The sequence below is a fragment of the Pseudorasbora parva genome, chromosome 18 (assembly GCF_024679245.1).
Source record: "Pseudorasbora parva isolate DD20220531a chromosome 18, ASM2467924v1, whole genome shotgun sequence".
NCBI lineage: Eukaryota > Metazoa > Chordata > Actinopteri > Cypriniformes > Gobionidae > Pseudorasbora > Pseudorasbora parva.
Window position 1 is genome coordinate 4,899,609 of NC_090189.1, and position 16,574 is coordinate 4,916,182.

The 16,574-nt window shown below is 35.7% G+C and overlaps 1 pseudogene; it reads left to right on the forward strand.

Moving 5' to 3' along the window:
• Nucleotides 1–1,234: 1,234 nt before the first annotated feature.
• Nucleotides 1,235–16,574, forward strand: part of LOC137047056 (zinc finger protein 585A-like) — a 34,978-nt pseudogene continuing 19,638 nt past the window's right edge.

Here is a 16,574-nt window from a genome sequence, read left to right on the forward strand (position 1 = left end):
ACTGAGGGAGTGTCATGGCACAAACGCTGCAGAGTCAGATTACATTCATCGTGATGAGCTCTCGTGATGAGAGCTGAGGTAAACGCATCCGCACTTGCGGCAGTAGTTTTCAGCGCGTTTTCAGTTCATGCCTTTGGAAGCTTAAAGGGTTAGTTCACCCAAAAATTAACTGAAAGATTGATGGTTTAACAGCTGGAAATATAGAGCTCATTTATGATAATAACACCACTTTTGATAAAAAAAAAGATCAGATAAAATACCATAAAGAAATAGAAATTGAAAAGATTGATAGTTTAACAGCAGCCATATCACCCTGTAGCCCAAGACTGGTTTCCCACTGAAGCTAAGCAGGCCAAGTAACTAGATGGGAGACCAACTGAGAAAACCAGGTAGCTGCTGGTAGAGGTGTTAGTGAGGCCAGCAGGGGGTGCTCACCCTGTGGTCTGTGTGGGTCCTAAAGCCCCAGTATAGCGATAGGGACACTGTACTGTCAAAGAGCACCTTCTTTTGGATGAGGCGTTCAACCGAGGTCCTAACTCTTTGTGGTCATTAAAAATCGAGTAAAGAGTAGGGGTGTAACCCCGGCATCATGACCAAATTTGCCCATTGGCCCCTGTCCATCATGGCCTCCTAATAATCCCCATATCCTGATTGGCTTCATCACTCGGTCTCCTCTCCACCAATCAGCTGGTGTGTGGTGAGCGTTCTGGCGCAATATGGCTGCCGTTGCATTATCCAGGTGGATGCTGCACATTGGTGGTGGTTGAGGAGATTCCCCCTTTCTATATGTAAAGTGCTTTGAGTGTCTAGAAAAGTGCTATATAAATGTAATGAATTATTATTATTATTATTATTATTATTAAAATACCATAAAGAAATAGAAACATAAATTTCGTTTATGTAGTAGTTACAATACTATTGTACTACTTTATAGTATTTATTTAATATAGGAATTGAATGATTTAAAATCCAATGGAAATGAAGACAAACACAGTATCTGTTTCATAAACCTCATCATTTCACAAATGAAGATGGAATTTCACAGAATAAAAGGAATTTCATGCAAAACGTGGAGTTTCGTGAAGGAAACATTAATGTGTAAAGTGAGAAATTGCACAGATAAATACCTAGTCTATTTGTAGTTTACATTTAAAAAAAGAGGAAACAATATATAGTTTGAATAATATTGTTTCCTAACTTTGCAAGATCGACTAGAATATCAGAATATCTTGGCATCTCTTTGAACGAGCAACGTTCACTTTACCGCGACGCGTTGCTTGTTTTCCGCCAGTGGAGGCGCTCAAGCGAGCAAAGCAGCGACACACACATCCGAGTCTAGAGAAGAAAAGACGTGAGCGAGGGAAGGACCATAAACATGAGAAGTGGAACAAAGCCGTTCAATCTGCTCTAAATCTGATGCTTTTACACTGTGAGTACATTAATTTATTAGGAGAAGTCTAAATCCAAGCGACTTAACCAGTCGGTTAATTTAGTGAATCACTGAGAAACTAATCGAAATGAACCGATTGATGTTGTTCATTACACTTGAGAAACGTAATCTCGTTGCTGACTGACAAAAAACATGGGTGTTTAGACATTTAATAATACATTCGGGACTGAGAACTCTTTCAGGTATAAACAGACGCAGTGTAATGTAGTAAATACACTTTGAAACTTGCATGACTTTCACAAAGTTTTCAATTGAATCCAAATAATACAGACATTTAATCCCTGCGGATCATGTGCTTCATGTAGCTCAAAAACAGGTCATTGTGCACTTGAACGAGACACTTGACACTAGTTATGAGGTTCTTAAGATAAAAATACCTTTTAAATGGAAGTAATGACACGTTTGAAGAATGCCATAAAGTGCCTGCGACCTCTAGACAGCTTGTGAAAGTGCTGCATGAACTATCGGTTCAGATAGGAGGAAATTTGATCTCAGGGTTGCTTCTTTTACATTGTCTGTGTACACAAATATTTTTAAAAAATCAGTTTAAATATGTACACAGTACAGTTATAGTTATAGTCATGAACACTTTAAAACTGAGCATTTTCAGAGGAAAATAGTGTTTTGCATTCCAGTCTCCTTCTGAATCATCGACTGAAAGTGACGTGAAGAACGTTCTGCCTGTTAGATGAGAAAAACGGGCTCTTTCTGAAGAGAGAAACACACTGTTAGAAATCAAAACACAAGCAGATTTATTCTATGATTATGAGCTGATTATGAATCTCTCACCTCATCTCTGAATTTCTCTGCAGGTCTGTCTGCATCAAGAGAGACTGATGAAACAAATAGATGTTAGGCTACGGTTTGAGTCACTTGATCATATTCCACCCTAAAAACCTAAAAACTATTGGGTTATAACATACTGATTTATATTTCAGGATTTCACTTTTATTCAACAAGCATTTAGAAGAACTAAAAACCCAAGTTTACTCAAAAATTGTCTGTGCATTCTTACACTTTGGTCGATATTTGTCCAGACTGTTTCTCAGCTGCAGAATTAGATGTTTTCTGAATCCACAGGGATTTTCTTTTCCTGCATCCATTGTTTTTTCCTTCTGTGCAGGTTTGCCTTCATCTGGCTTTTCTTCTTCGGCTGCGTTTTGTTCTATTTCTTGCATCTCCTTTAGTTTTCTTGTCATATTACTGGCATTTAGTCTTATTTTTTTTATTTTGAGATTTCAGAGAACATCTGCAAAACACAGAAAATATATAACCGCATCCTTATTGAAGAGAAATACATGGCTTCGACCCATTAATTAACACATTAATTTACATTAATAGTTAGTATTTTATGTTATAAGGAAATTAATACATTATGACACATTTAACTAATAAAAATTACTAAATATATTAATAATATAGAATCTTTATTAGTTGCTGATGCAGTAATTATAAATAAATGGTTAAGTTCTTCAGGAGTAATTCATTAACTTATGATTATTAGTTAGGCATCAATTAATGCATATTAGTGCTATCGTATTGTAAAGTATAACATATTTTTGATTAAAAGCAAAATGAATGCATTTTCTGCTTCAACTCAAATTCTGCAATGCAGTTTGTAATTTACTGAGTTGTCATAAATCAGAGCTATTGTAATCTGAATGTGATCTAGAAATACAAAACAAATGACAACATGAAACACTCACCTAGATCCAGATCTGGGAATATTGATTCTTATTTTAATTCGTACTTCAGTTTGCTTCATTTAAATCCCTGAAGAAGACGACTACTAAAGCGCAGTAGAGAACAGCAGACTCCACCAGGAAATGACTGAGTAAATTTTGAACTGCTTTGGTGACACAGGAGGCAAATATAGAAAGTGCCTGAACTGGTTTAGCCTCTTTCTTTTTTCTTTTAAAGTTAATCTGGTCTTTGTTAAAACTTTACAATAACTGAGGATCCAGTTTATTTTTATTACAGGGTTTGTATAAAGACATTTAATACCATGACATCACATAATTAGAAAATAAACTCTTTTCAAAGTATTTGCATTGTTACTGATTAATCCAGACCTCAAGGTCGCTCAATGCTGAATTTATAGTCAATGTTTTACTGTTCACACTGACCCAGGATCAGATATTTTGAGAGCTGAAATCCAACCGCATAGCCAACAACAAATGTGTATAAAAATAAGCATAAAACAACATTTTTGACATGCTAAAACTAACTCGGCAGCATAAATGAGGTCCATATGCAAAATGTTGTCACATTTTTTAATGTAGCCTACCGTGTGCACAACTTAGGCTACCTAATCAATAGTAATTTAAGTAACTGGGGGTTAATAGAAAACCAAAGTAAACAATGACTGAATTTGATATTTCTTCTTTGACACGGGCAGAGCAATAATAGGGAAGCATCAAAACATTTGAGTGGTCCTTGGACATTTAAAGACTAAATAGGCCTAAATGCTCATTGATAAATCAACTGTCACCAATAAATATTATTTCTAAAATAATATTTTTATGTTTTATTATTACATATATTATCCCAAACGAAAACATGTGGCGAGATAAATTATGTTTGGATAATATCAGCCAAGATAATAGATAACACATTCGGTCTATGAAGATATATAGAGTTGGATTGTTTTCCTCCAGTGGAGGCGCTCGAGCAACCGAAGCAACGACACACATCCGAGTCTAGAGAAGAAGAGAAGTGAGTGAGGGAAGAAGGAACATAAACATGAGAAGTGGACCACAGCCGTTCATTCTGCTCTAAATCTGATGCTTTCACACTGTGAGTACATTCATTTATCATTTATTAGGAGAAATGTAAATCCTAACGACTAAACGAGTCGGTTGATTTAGTGAATCAATCGCTCAGAAAAAAATATAAATTGACTGACTGCTTTGTTCATTACACTCGAGAAACGTAGACTGTTTTTCACATTAAAATTTGTTGTGTTTAAAATTTTTAATGATTGTCACATACAAATCAGCTGGATAAGTTGAATTGTTTCTAAACAGCAGTTTGATCAAAACACTTAAAGCTGAATAATACAGAGATTGTAAGTGTGATGATCATCTGCTAAATGAGCAACAGCGACCACAATTCACACCTTCAGTCAGTGAAGCCGCTCCCACAGCCGTTCATGAGAGTTTAAATGCTGGGAATATTCCCATCTTCCCACAGGAGGAGAAGAAGAAGAAGCAGCAGCAGGAGAAACTATTATGATACAATTGTAAAGATGGAGTTTAAGGAAGAACCCTGCAGAATAAAAGATGAAGAAACAGAGGAACAAACAGGTTGGTGTTTTCCTTTATTCTCTTTAATGAAGAACATTCAGATGAAAAGACAGAACAATATTATTATTTTTTTAAACTGAGCTCTGGTGTCCTCTACATAGGACATTGCATAAAAATGTACTATATATATATATATATATATATATATATATATATATATATATATATATATATATATTATTAATAATTATTAGGGATGGGCATTTGCCCAAAATATTGTATTTGAATATTTGGGCTCATAATGAATATTTGAATATTAATTTATTTAAAATGCATTATAAAAAATAAATTAAAAGACATGGTATTTTTATTTATTTATCGCCATTTCTGAACAAGCTTAAGATTATGCAATATGCACAACATGCTTATGCTATATCTTAAGGTTTTCTTTCAGTTCAAAACATTAAACAATATGTGTATGCCAAAAAAATAGGCCTAAAGAACAAAAACATTACAAGCTAATAAACACTGATAAAGCAGAGAAAAGCCAGTTCTCGTGCCGAACGTACATATACACTCGAGTCGGTTTGGTTATCGTGTTTCACACTTTCATGTTGAGAAAAACAAACAATATCATTTATTTTAGATTATATTATTCTCAGGAGAGAAAACGCTCCCCACTGACAGACATCGCAGAGACACAAAGATAACGTGTTAAGTGAAGTTTCTAACAGCATTTTGTGTTTTCTGTTCTTAAACCCTCGAAACTTAAAGGAAGCATATGTTTCATTTTGCTATCATAAGTTATCTCGCTCTCACTCTGAGAACATCTGTGCTTACCTGCACTTGTGAATGCAGCGACGAACAGCTGTCTTTCCTCATTCGACGGATGTTTTGGGATTTCATGTGATTTTTATTTATTTATTTTTCATTGTGGTCGTGATAATATGATAACTTAGTTTCATTAATAAAAAAAAAAAAAAAAAAGTAACTCTATTTTGTAAGATCATTTTCAATTTTCATCTAAGTAATTCCAAACATTGCGAGGCAGACGACGACATTGTGATTAAATACGATCAACTTACTACCCCACTCCATAGCGCTACTTAGTGGATTTAGTTATACCTGTGAGTTTTAGTGGGATTTATCACGGATTCACTGCATTTATGGCCAGCAAAGCAACATGCTATTATTGGAATAGTATTTTTCAAATAATATTATAATACAGATTGAATATTCAGATATTCGTGCACACCCCTAATAACAATACAGTGCATCTGGAAAGTATTCACAGCGCTTCACCTTTTGTTATGTTACAGCCTTATTCCAAAATCGATTAAATTCATTTTACTCAAAATTCTACAAAAAATACCCTATAATGAGAATATGAAAGAAATTAGTTTGAAATCTTTCTGCGTAAGTATTTACAGTCTTTGCTCAATACTGTTGAAGACTATTGAAGCACCTTTGGCACCAATTACCGCTTCAAGTCTTTTTGAGGATGATGCTACAAGCTTAGCACACCTAAGCTCCACCAGGTTGGATGGGGAGCGTCAGTGCACAGCCATTTTCAGATCTCTCCAGAGATGTGCAATATGGTTCAAGTCTAGGCTCTGGCTGGGCCACCCAAGGACATTCACAGAGTTGGCTTGTTATCTTGGCTGTGTCCTTTGCAGTGTTGGGGAAGTTATTGCCCAAGTTAATGCTCCAAGTGTTTTTCACTTTTCTTATATTTTTTTATTATAGGCAAAATAAGTCAAGTGATTTGAGATTTGAGAGCAAGGCAAGGGCCTAGATTTGAGTTTGTTTTTCACAAAAGAGAGTAACGCAAGTAACGAATGCAATTAAATTTCAATAATTGTGATGACGAGCGCTGTGTGAACAAAAGCCAAAACTAATGCCGCAATGTGTACGTAGTTATTGTGCGACTCCTAGAGCTTGATTTTTCAATAACATAACCCTGCAGTGCCAGAAGAGCTCGTCTGTGTTTTAAACGCAGAGAGTGTTCGTATACAAAAGAAACTAAAATTAAACAAGCAGAAATGTGCGCAAACTGGACACAAGTCGAGACCACGGAGCTCCTTACTATCCGTACTGAAGCTGAGATCGCTCGCCATTATACGTCACATCCATATGTCAGGTGTCAACTTAATCCGGGACCATTACGGGTTGTGTGTGAAAGCGCACATATTACGGTATTTCACTGTCAGTAAAAATGGACCAAATCTAGGGGCTCGGGAACAAATGCCGGGTCGCATTATCCGTGTATTTGCCGGCATCGCTGTGTGAAAGGGGCTCTAGTCTCTCAGTTCCTACCACTGTACAGCATCCCCACGGAATGATGCTGCCACCACAATGCTTCCCTGTAGGGATGGTATTAGCCAGGTGATTAGCTGTGCCTGGTTTCCTCCAGACATGACACTTGCTATTCAGGCCAAAGAGTCTCAGAGTTCTACAGACAATTATATTTCTTGGACTTCATGGTTTTATTTATGCTCTAACATGCATTGTTAACTGTGGGACCTTATATAGTCAGGTGTGTGCCTTTCCAAATCATGACCAATCAACTGGATTTACCACAGGTGGACTCTAGTCAAGTTATAGAAACATATCAACTATGATCAGCGGAAACAGGATGCGCCTGAGCTCAATTTTGAGTGTCATGGCAAAGTTTGTGAATACTCATTAAAAATAAATAAATAATGAATTTAATCCATTTTAGAATAAGGTTGTAATATAATTTTTTTGGAAAAAGTCAAGTACTATGAATACTTTCCGGATGCTCTGTACATCTAAAACTAGATAATATTAGACACCGTAGTAAACTAGATTTGTGCTTAATGTAAAATTTACTTTATTTCTCTGTTTCTCATTTATCCTCCTTTAATTGAATTTTGGGAATTTAATGTTGATTTTTAGATCCGAAGGAAGTGAACGAAGACAAGTTTCAAAAACTTCACCTCAAAAATGAAGAGGAAAAAGCAGTTGTTTCAAAGACTGAAGAGCATTTCACACAAGAACAAGCTGGAGAATCTGGAGTCAAAGGATTTTCTACCTGCTCAGAGTGTGGAATGTTTTATGTGCATAAATCAGACCTTAAGAAACACATGAAATCTCACACTGGCGAAAATCTGTTTACATGCACTCAGTGTGGAAAGAGTTACATACATAAAAAGAATTTAAATGAGCACATGAGACTTCACACTGGAGAAAGACCGTTCACCTGCACCCAGTGTGGAAAGAGTTTCACTTACAAAAGAAATCTCAATGATCATCTGCGCTGTCACACTGGGGTGAAGTCTTTCAGCTGTGATCAGTGTGAGAAAACATTTGTTTCTGTCCAAAACTTAAGATCACACCTTAAAGTTCATACTGGTTTGAAGCCTCACATTTGCTCCTTTTGTGAAAAGAGTTTTTCACTACTAAAAAATTTACAAGATCATCAGACCATTCATACTGGTGTGAGACCTCATACGTGCTTTGACTGTGGGAAAAGTTTTAGTACATCAAGCAACTTAAAATCACACCAGAGAATTCACACTGGAGAGAAACCGTACAAGTGCTCAGAATGTGTAAAGACTTTTTCATTTCTAAAAAATTTACAAGTTCACCAGCGTATTCATACTGGTATAAGACCATATATGTGCGGTGACTGTGGGAATACCTACACTACATCCAGTGCCTTAAAAATACACCAGAGAATTCACACTGGAGAGAAACCGTACAAGTGCTCACTCTGTAAGAAGAGCTTCACTCAGCCAGGACACCTGATAGATCATAAAAGAGTTCATACTGGTGTGAGACCTTATGTGTGCTTTGACTGTGGGAATAGCTTCACTACATCCAGTGCCTTAAAAATGCACCAGAGAATTCACACTGGAGAGAAACCGTTCAAGTGCTCACACTGTGGAAAGAGTTTCTCTCAGTCAGGACACCTGAAAGATCATGAGAGAGTTCATACTGGAGAAAAGCCACACCAGTGCTCTTCATGTGGGAGGAGATTCACCTTCTCCTCTAATCTACAGACTCATAAGAAAACGCATTGTTGTCTAAGTGAGTGAAAGCACTTGTGAAACAATGGTAGCGTCAGTTTATTAAAACTGTGAATGTTCATGAGCTGCTCAATGATGTTAAGAACTAACTCTTGAAATTAAACAAAAAATGTGGATGATTGAAATCAGTGAAGTTAAGTCATGGGGTAGTTTTCGGTTGAATGGAGTTTATTACACCGATAACATTTTGACCTAATCTTGTGTTGGTCCTGTCGAGGCATGGCCTCCACTAGACCCCTGAAGATGTGCTGTGGTATCTGGCACCAAGATGTTAGCAGCAGGTCCTGTAAGTTGTGAGGTGGGGCTCCATGGATCAGACTTGTTTGTTCAGCACATCCCACAGATGCTCAATTGGATTGTGATTTGGATAATTTGTAGGCCGAGTCAACATCTCAAACTAATTGTGCTCCTCAAACCATTCCTGAACCATATTTGCTTTGTGGCAAGGTGCATTATCCTGCTGAAAGAGGCCACAGCCACCAGGGAATACCGTTTTTATAAAATGGTGCACATTGTCTGCAACATTGCTTAGGTAGGTGGCACATGCCCCACAGTTTCCCAGCAAAACATTGCCCAAGGCAATTTGAGCTCCAGTAGCTTGTCTGTTGGATCGGACCACACAGGCCAGCCTTCGCTCCCTACGTGCATCAATGAGCCTTGGCCGCCCATGACCCTGTGGCCGGTTCTCCACTGTTCCTTCCTTGGACCCCTTTTGATAGATACTGACCACTGCAGACAGGAACAGCCCACAAGAGCTGCAGTTTTGGAGATGCTCTGACTCATTCATCTAGCCATCACAATCTGGCCCTTGTCAAACTCGTTCAAATCATTACGTGTGTCCATTTTTCCTGCTTTTAACACATCAACATTGAGGGAAAAATGTTTACTTTCTGCCTAATATATCCCTCCCACTAACGGGTGCCATGATGAAGAGATAATCAGTGTAATTCACTTCACCTGAATATATGATGTTATAATGGTTGTAATGTTATGCCTGATTGGTGTATGGCCAATAATGTATGTAATGCACTGTTTTATATGAGAAATAAAAGGGAACAAAACTTAAGACTGATTAATTAATAAAATTACTGTTGTTTACATGTAATCAAAGGGTTTTAACTGTTAAATAACTCTATAGTTGATTTTTTGATCAATGATGATTAGGTAGAAAATAAGTTCTTGCTGCACACTTATTGTAGTGAACCATTATTTAATTACTTTTATTATCTTTTTTTTTAAAGGAAATTTTGTCATCTCTTCAAAATATGTTTTTGTTTATTTGATTGTCTTCATGTTGTTTGATACATTAGCTGAATGTTCTAGATAAGAATCAGTCACACATTCATTTAAATGTGGGGTTTTTATGAATGTTCCTTTCGGACTCACTTTATATTAGGTGGCCTTAACTACTATGTGCTGACATTTAAATTCATAATGTGTTTTTACATTGTACTTGCAAAATTCAGCGCTGGGAAGATTAATCTGCATTTAAATTGGGTCATTAATGTAGGAGAGATGTAATTTTTTTTTTTTTTGAATTTGGTGCTTTCTAGACTGAGAAAAGACAGAAAATGTAGTTTTGTCTCATGGGGATGAAAGACAACAATTCCCAGAGTGCTTCGCTGCCCTACGAGGCCACTCCCAAAGCCACCGCTACTGAATAACGGGATCACTTTCCGTTTGAGAACAGACACTACAATTAAAAACTGAACGTGTGTTCAATATAATGTGATTTAACCACTGAGGGAGTGTCATGGCACAAACGCTGCAGAGTCAGATTACATTCATCGTGATGAGCTCTCGTGATGAGAGCTGAGGTAAACGCATCCGCACTTGCGGCAGTAGTTTTCAGCGCGTTTTCAGTTCATGCCTTTGGAAGCTTAAAGGGTTAGTTCACCCAAAAATTAACTGAAAGATTGATGGTTTAACAGCTGGAAATATAGAGCTCATTTATGATAATAACACCACTTTTGATCAGATAAAAGATCAGATAAAATACCACAAAGAAATAGAAATTGAAAAGATTGATAGTTTGACAGCAGCCATATCACCCTGTAGCCAAGACTGGTTTCCCACTGAAGCTAAGCAGGCCAAGTAACTAGATGGGAGACCAACTGAGAAAACCATAGCTGCTGGTAGAGGTGTTAGTGAGGCCAGCAGGGGGCGCTCACCCTGTGGTCTGTGTGGGTCCTAACGCCCCAGTATAGCGATGGGGACACTGTACTGTCAAAGAGCACCTTCTTTTGGATGAGGCGTTCAACCGAGGTCCTAACTCTTTGTGGTCATTAAAAATCGAGTAAAGAGTAGGGGTGTAACCCCGGCATCATGACCAAATTTGCCCATTGGCCCCTGTCCATCATGGCCTCCTAATAATCCCCATATCCTGATTGGCTTCATCACTCGGTCTCCTCTCCACCAATCAGCTGGTGTGTGGTGAGCGTTCTGGCGCAATATGGCTGCCGTTGCATTATCCAGGTGGATGCTGCACATTGGTGGTGGTTGAGGAGATTCCCCCTTTCTATATGTAAAGTGCTTTGAGTGTCTAGAAAAGTGCTATATAAATGTAATGAATTATTATTATTATTATTAAAATACCATAAAGAAATAGAAACATAAATTTCGTTTTTTTTTATATGTACTACTTTATAGTATTTATTTAATATAGGAATTGAATGATTTAAAATCCAATGGAAATGAAGACAAACACAGTATCTGTTTCATAAACCTCATCATTTCACAAATGAAGATGGAATTTCACAGAATAAAAGGAATTTCATGCAAAACGTGGAGTTTCGTGAAGGAAACATTAATGTGTAAAGTGAGAAATTGCACAGATAAATACCTAGTCTATTTGTAGTTTACATTTAAAAAAAGAGGAAACCATATATAGTTTGAATAATATTGTTTCCTAACTTTGCAAGATCGACTAGAATATCAGAATATCTTGGCATCTCTTTGAACGAGCAACGTTCACTTTACCGCGACGCATTGCTTGTTTTCCGCCAGTGGAGGCGCTCAAGCGAGCAAAGCAGCGACACACACATCCGAGTCTAGAGAAGAAGAGACGTGAGCGAGGGAAGGACCATAAACATGAGAAGTGGAACAAAGCCGTTCAATCTGCTCTAAATCTGATGCTTTTACACTGTGAGTACATTAATTTATTAGGAGAAGTCTAAATCCAAGCGACTTAACCAGTCGGTTAATTTAGTGAATCACTCAGAAACCAATCGACATGAACCGATTGATGTTGTTCATTACACTTGAGAAACGTAATCTCGTTGCTGACTGGTTTTCACATTACAGTTTGTGAAGATTATTAGTTGTGTTTTCATTTTATGTGAGGTAGCCTTGTAAACCGTTTTTAAGTCATGTAAATCATATCTAATTTAACATCATAAAATCAGATTGAGGACTTTTCTAAACAGTTGTTTGAGCAAAACACAAGGCAAGTTGGGGCAATTTGTTCCGGATTTTGTTGCTGGTTTAAAGGCACCATATGTAAGATTAAAATGATCAAATCCACTGGAACAATGTTATATATTTTGTTGACCTGTGTACTTACGTTTCCAACTATGTTTAAATCCAGAGAAATAAGCTATTTTATGCAGGGTTACGGACCGTGTCTTTGCATCTGTCGATGACGTCATATCAACCCTACCCTCGATTTCCAGTTTTGCTTTTGTAAAAATCATGGAAAGAATAAAGATGCTTTGATATAGTATGTGTTTAAATAAGATGGGTGAGCAACTGTTTGGATTTGTTGAATTGTTGTATAGCGGCTAGGCATGTGCCGATATCAATTTATCATGTTGCGATTAATTGCTGAAGCTTTTATCACGGTATACGATATTAACACTATATCGAAATAAGTTGCAAAAAAGTGTTGTCATAGCATAACAGATTTAAGAACTATTTTTGTAATAACAGAAATAGCTGGATGTTTAAATACAATAATACCATGCACCAAAAATATATACAGCTCTGGAAAAATTAAGAGACCACTTAACACTTAAAATTGAGAAATAAATGTTAATTGGTCTCTTAATTTTTTCCAGAGCTGTAAAAGTACATTTTTCTTAAAAAGATTAAAGTGCAAAAGAATTAGGCTATAAAGAATAAGTAACAAATTACAATAAGGTCTCATTATTTAATGCATTAACCAAGATTGAGCAATAGCTACATTTGTTTCAGATAGTATAATGTCTTTGGTAATGTTAGTTAAGAAATAACGTATATACCCGCATATAAGACGACCCCCCATTTTTCAGACTTATTTTTATGGGGAAAAGAGATTTTTGGGGAAAAAATCTGGTTTTCAACAGAATTTTTTTTTTTATTAGAAAATTCTACTGATAATTAATTAGATTTTTTTTAAACACCATTCATTACAGGGCTCAATTAAGCATGTTCATGTGCTTGTCTTTCGGATAGTTAAAAAGGTTTAATAAATAAATAAAAAGATTTATTTTTATTTTTTGTGTGGTAAATATAATTTATTCTGAAGCAATATTCTCACCTGTGTTCAATCAGCTTTGGCATATTGAAAACTGCGATATGTTTGTGATATGTTTACCTTTTTTAAAGGGCATTTTTACCCCTAATTTTATTTTATATTCTTAAATTTGATCTATACATTCAATAAAAATAAGACGCTATAGAGCTGTTACCAGTCAAATTAAATAATTTACACTGAAAAATTACAACTGCATTAAATAATGTTGTGAGATTTGCATTTTTGGATAAATAAGACATTTAGAAAGTATGTTTAAACATGAAAATAAACCACAAGTAGGTGGCAGCCGGTGAGTCTTAAAGAGTGAGTCATCGAGTCGATTCATCCAAACGATTAATTAAAGCGACTGATTCATTCAAGATTGAGGCAGTCGTTTACGAACATGTTATTGAATCTTTGATTCAAACGATACATTCAAACACTGAATCATTCAGTAACGCACACTGTTGCTGTGAGACGCGTTATGGTTCTGCTGTTTGGAACTTTGTTGCTTAGAATTTTTGTTTGGAACTATTTTCACTGCTGAAATAGAACAAAAACACTCAATACTGCATCTAAAATGTAAGTGACTTAACCCCTTAAGTGTCACTGGCCCACCGGTGGGCCTATTTGCCACTGCATGTTTAAAACAATTATATCCTATATTTATCCTGATCTAATGTTGACAAACTATATATCATTCGAACGCTTACAAACTCAAGATTCATCCTGTGCAAACCGTTTTGAAATCGGACCTTGCGTTACCATGGAAACGGTGCTCTAAATTATTCCAGCGTGGCGTCGTCATGTTTCATATTTATTTAACTACTTTATAATAAAAAACATTTCTAATCTTGACAAAACGCATATCGTCGGAAAGGTCTGAGTCTCACGCTTCTATATCTGCAAACTGTTTTGTGATATTTACACAACAATATATACATTTGACACAGCATTAAAAAATATCAATGGAATTTCAATGACACCCGGTGGCTATTTGTGGTACAACGCCTAAACAAAATCTCATGGGAACTGCAGTTTTTGTGATATCAACTTCAAATTTGGAACACAAATTGATTAGACATATGGCTTTGATTTGATAGTAATTTTAGAGTACACATTATTTTGTAACATATATATTTATATTAGATATTAAATATTTAGTACAGTATATTTAATTTACAGTACATTTAAGCTTCCATAACTTTTTTATACTTTAATTTTTTTTTTATTTCACTTGAGCAATACTCTGCTGACTGTCTTCTTTAAAATGAGACCATGTCTATAACTTATGTCTATATTCCAAAGCATTCATAATGTTAATTTGTGGAACTGTCATATGAAATCAGTGTCATTTTCAGTCATGATGGTATTCAGGAAAACACTCTTTTGGTTGAGCGATTTTGTTTAATTGTATCATATGTTATAAATATAAAACCATTTTGAATGTTTACCGCTGTTTCTCTGTGTTTTCTCTCCTCGAGAGGCTGCGCGAGAGCCAACAGCGTGACCTTGTTATCGTCAGATTAATAGACATGTGATTTTGTCTATATCACGAATATAAGACAACCCCCCACTTTTCAGCCTATGATTAGAACACAACCTTGTCTTATATTCGGGTATATACGGTACTGATCATTGTTAGTTTTATCTTCGGTCCATTAAGTTCTTTTGATTTTGATTTTATTAAACAGTAACTAAGAAATTAACATTACTTATAATAATTAATTCTTTATAATTATGTCTTAAAGTTTTACTGAACAATAACAAAAAAAAAAAAAAATCTATTCATTAGGGCATGTTGTAGTCCAGATTAAAACATAAAAATGTTTAAGTTTGTAAATAAATAGCCTATTAAGTCGTTAAGTATTAAGTATTTGGTGCTGTGATGAACAACATTTAGATTACAAAAAAAAAAAACGAATGGTGCATCCATACATTATAAAAATGCTCCACATGGCTCCAGGGATTAATAAAGGCCTTCTGAAGGTTTGTGTAACATTATAAAATAAAATATCTAGGTAATTCCATCAAAATGGACGTGACATTTGCAAAAATTATCAGAGAATGGATTTAATTACCTATATATTGAACGGTTTTAAATATATATTCATAATCCCTTAATAAAGGAATCCAGACATTAGAAATATGTCTGTCTACATGAAGTACCAAAAGTAACATCCACTGAAGTAACGTTTTTAAGGAAATTGTTTAATATTTGTATTTAATGAATATGTATAAAACAACAGCTATTATTAAAACATAAAACTAAATTATGCAATCTGAGTAATACTCATTATAATTATAACTAAACCCTCCTTCCCACAGGAGAAGCCGCAGCAAGCAGGAGGAATTACTCCAGGACAAACTACTGACATAATATTGTAAAGATGGAGTTTAAGGAAGAACCCTGCAGAATAAAAGATGAAGAGACAGAGGAACAAATAGGTTGGTGTTTTACTTCATTCTCTTTAACTCTTTCCCAGCCAAGCACAAAATGTTCCATTATTTGTGAGAAAACGCTTCCTGGCCAAACACGGAATTTTCACTGTCAGACGCTCGGGGGCGATATTACGCATCTTATGAATGAGCACGGAATCTCCTGATCAAAACACAAGCGAGGAAGATGCAGTAAAACAAGCGAATGTATGTAAGCAGATGCATATGCAAAATATTGTGATCATCAACATTAAACAGCATATAAATCAAAATGATTTCATGTTACTGAATGAGATGTGGATCCAGGACGAGCTACAGGACTGTGAAGCATTAGGAGTGTTGATGGAAAAATCAACCATCGCTCTGAATCTGATCTGGATGTAGTCTTTCACTGCTTTCGCTTTTTGTTCAAAATGTTGCTTTTTATGAAACTTACCCATATTCAAGTGTTGATTAAAAAGGAATGCATTAAACCAGGGCTTAACATGAAATTTTTTGCTCACCAGTCCTTGTGGCTAGTGGTTTTCCAAATTTACTAGCCACTCAGCATTTTCACTGACTATAATTTTGCTGTTTGCAAATTACATCGTATATGATTAAAGCTGACTTCGGCATGCTTAAATTACTTGATTCTGAGTCGTACTAATCGTAGTTGATTTAGCAGATTTAAAACCCTTTAAAACTTTCAAATGTAGAGCGACCACCCAAATCAAGACTACATTGTAGATCAGCTGGTGTGTGCAGGTGGGCAAAATGAGCAGAAGCTAATATGAGAAATTTTATATGATATGAGTTATTTTAGTATGGCTAAATAAAAGAACAAACAAGCAAATACTGATACATATTTATTTAATATGTATACATTTATTTAACATCTGTAGTAGTTTGATTAACAT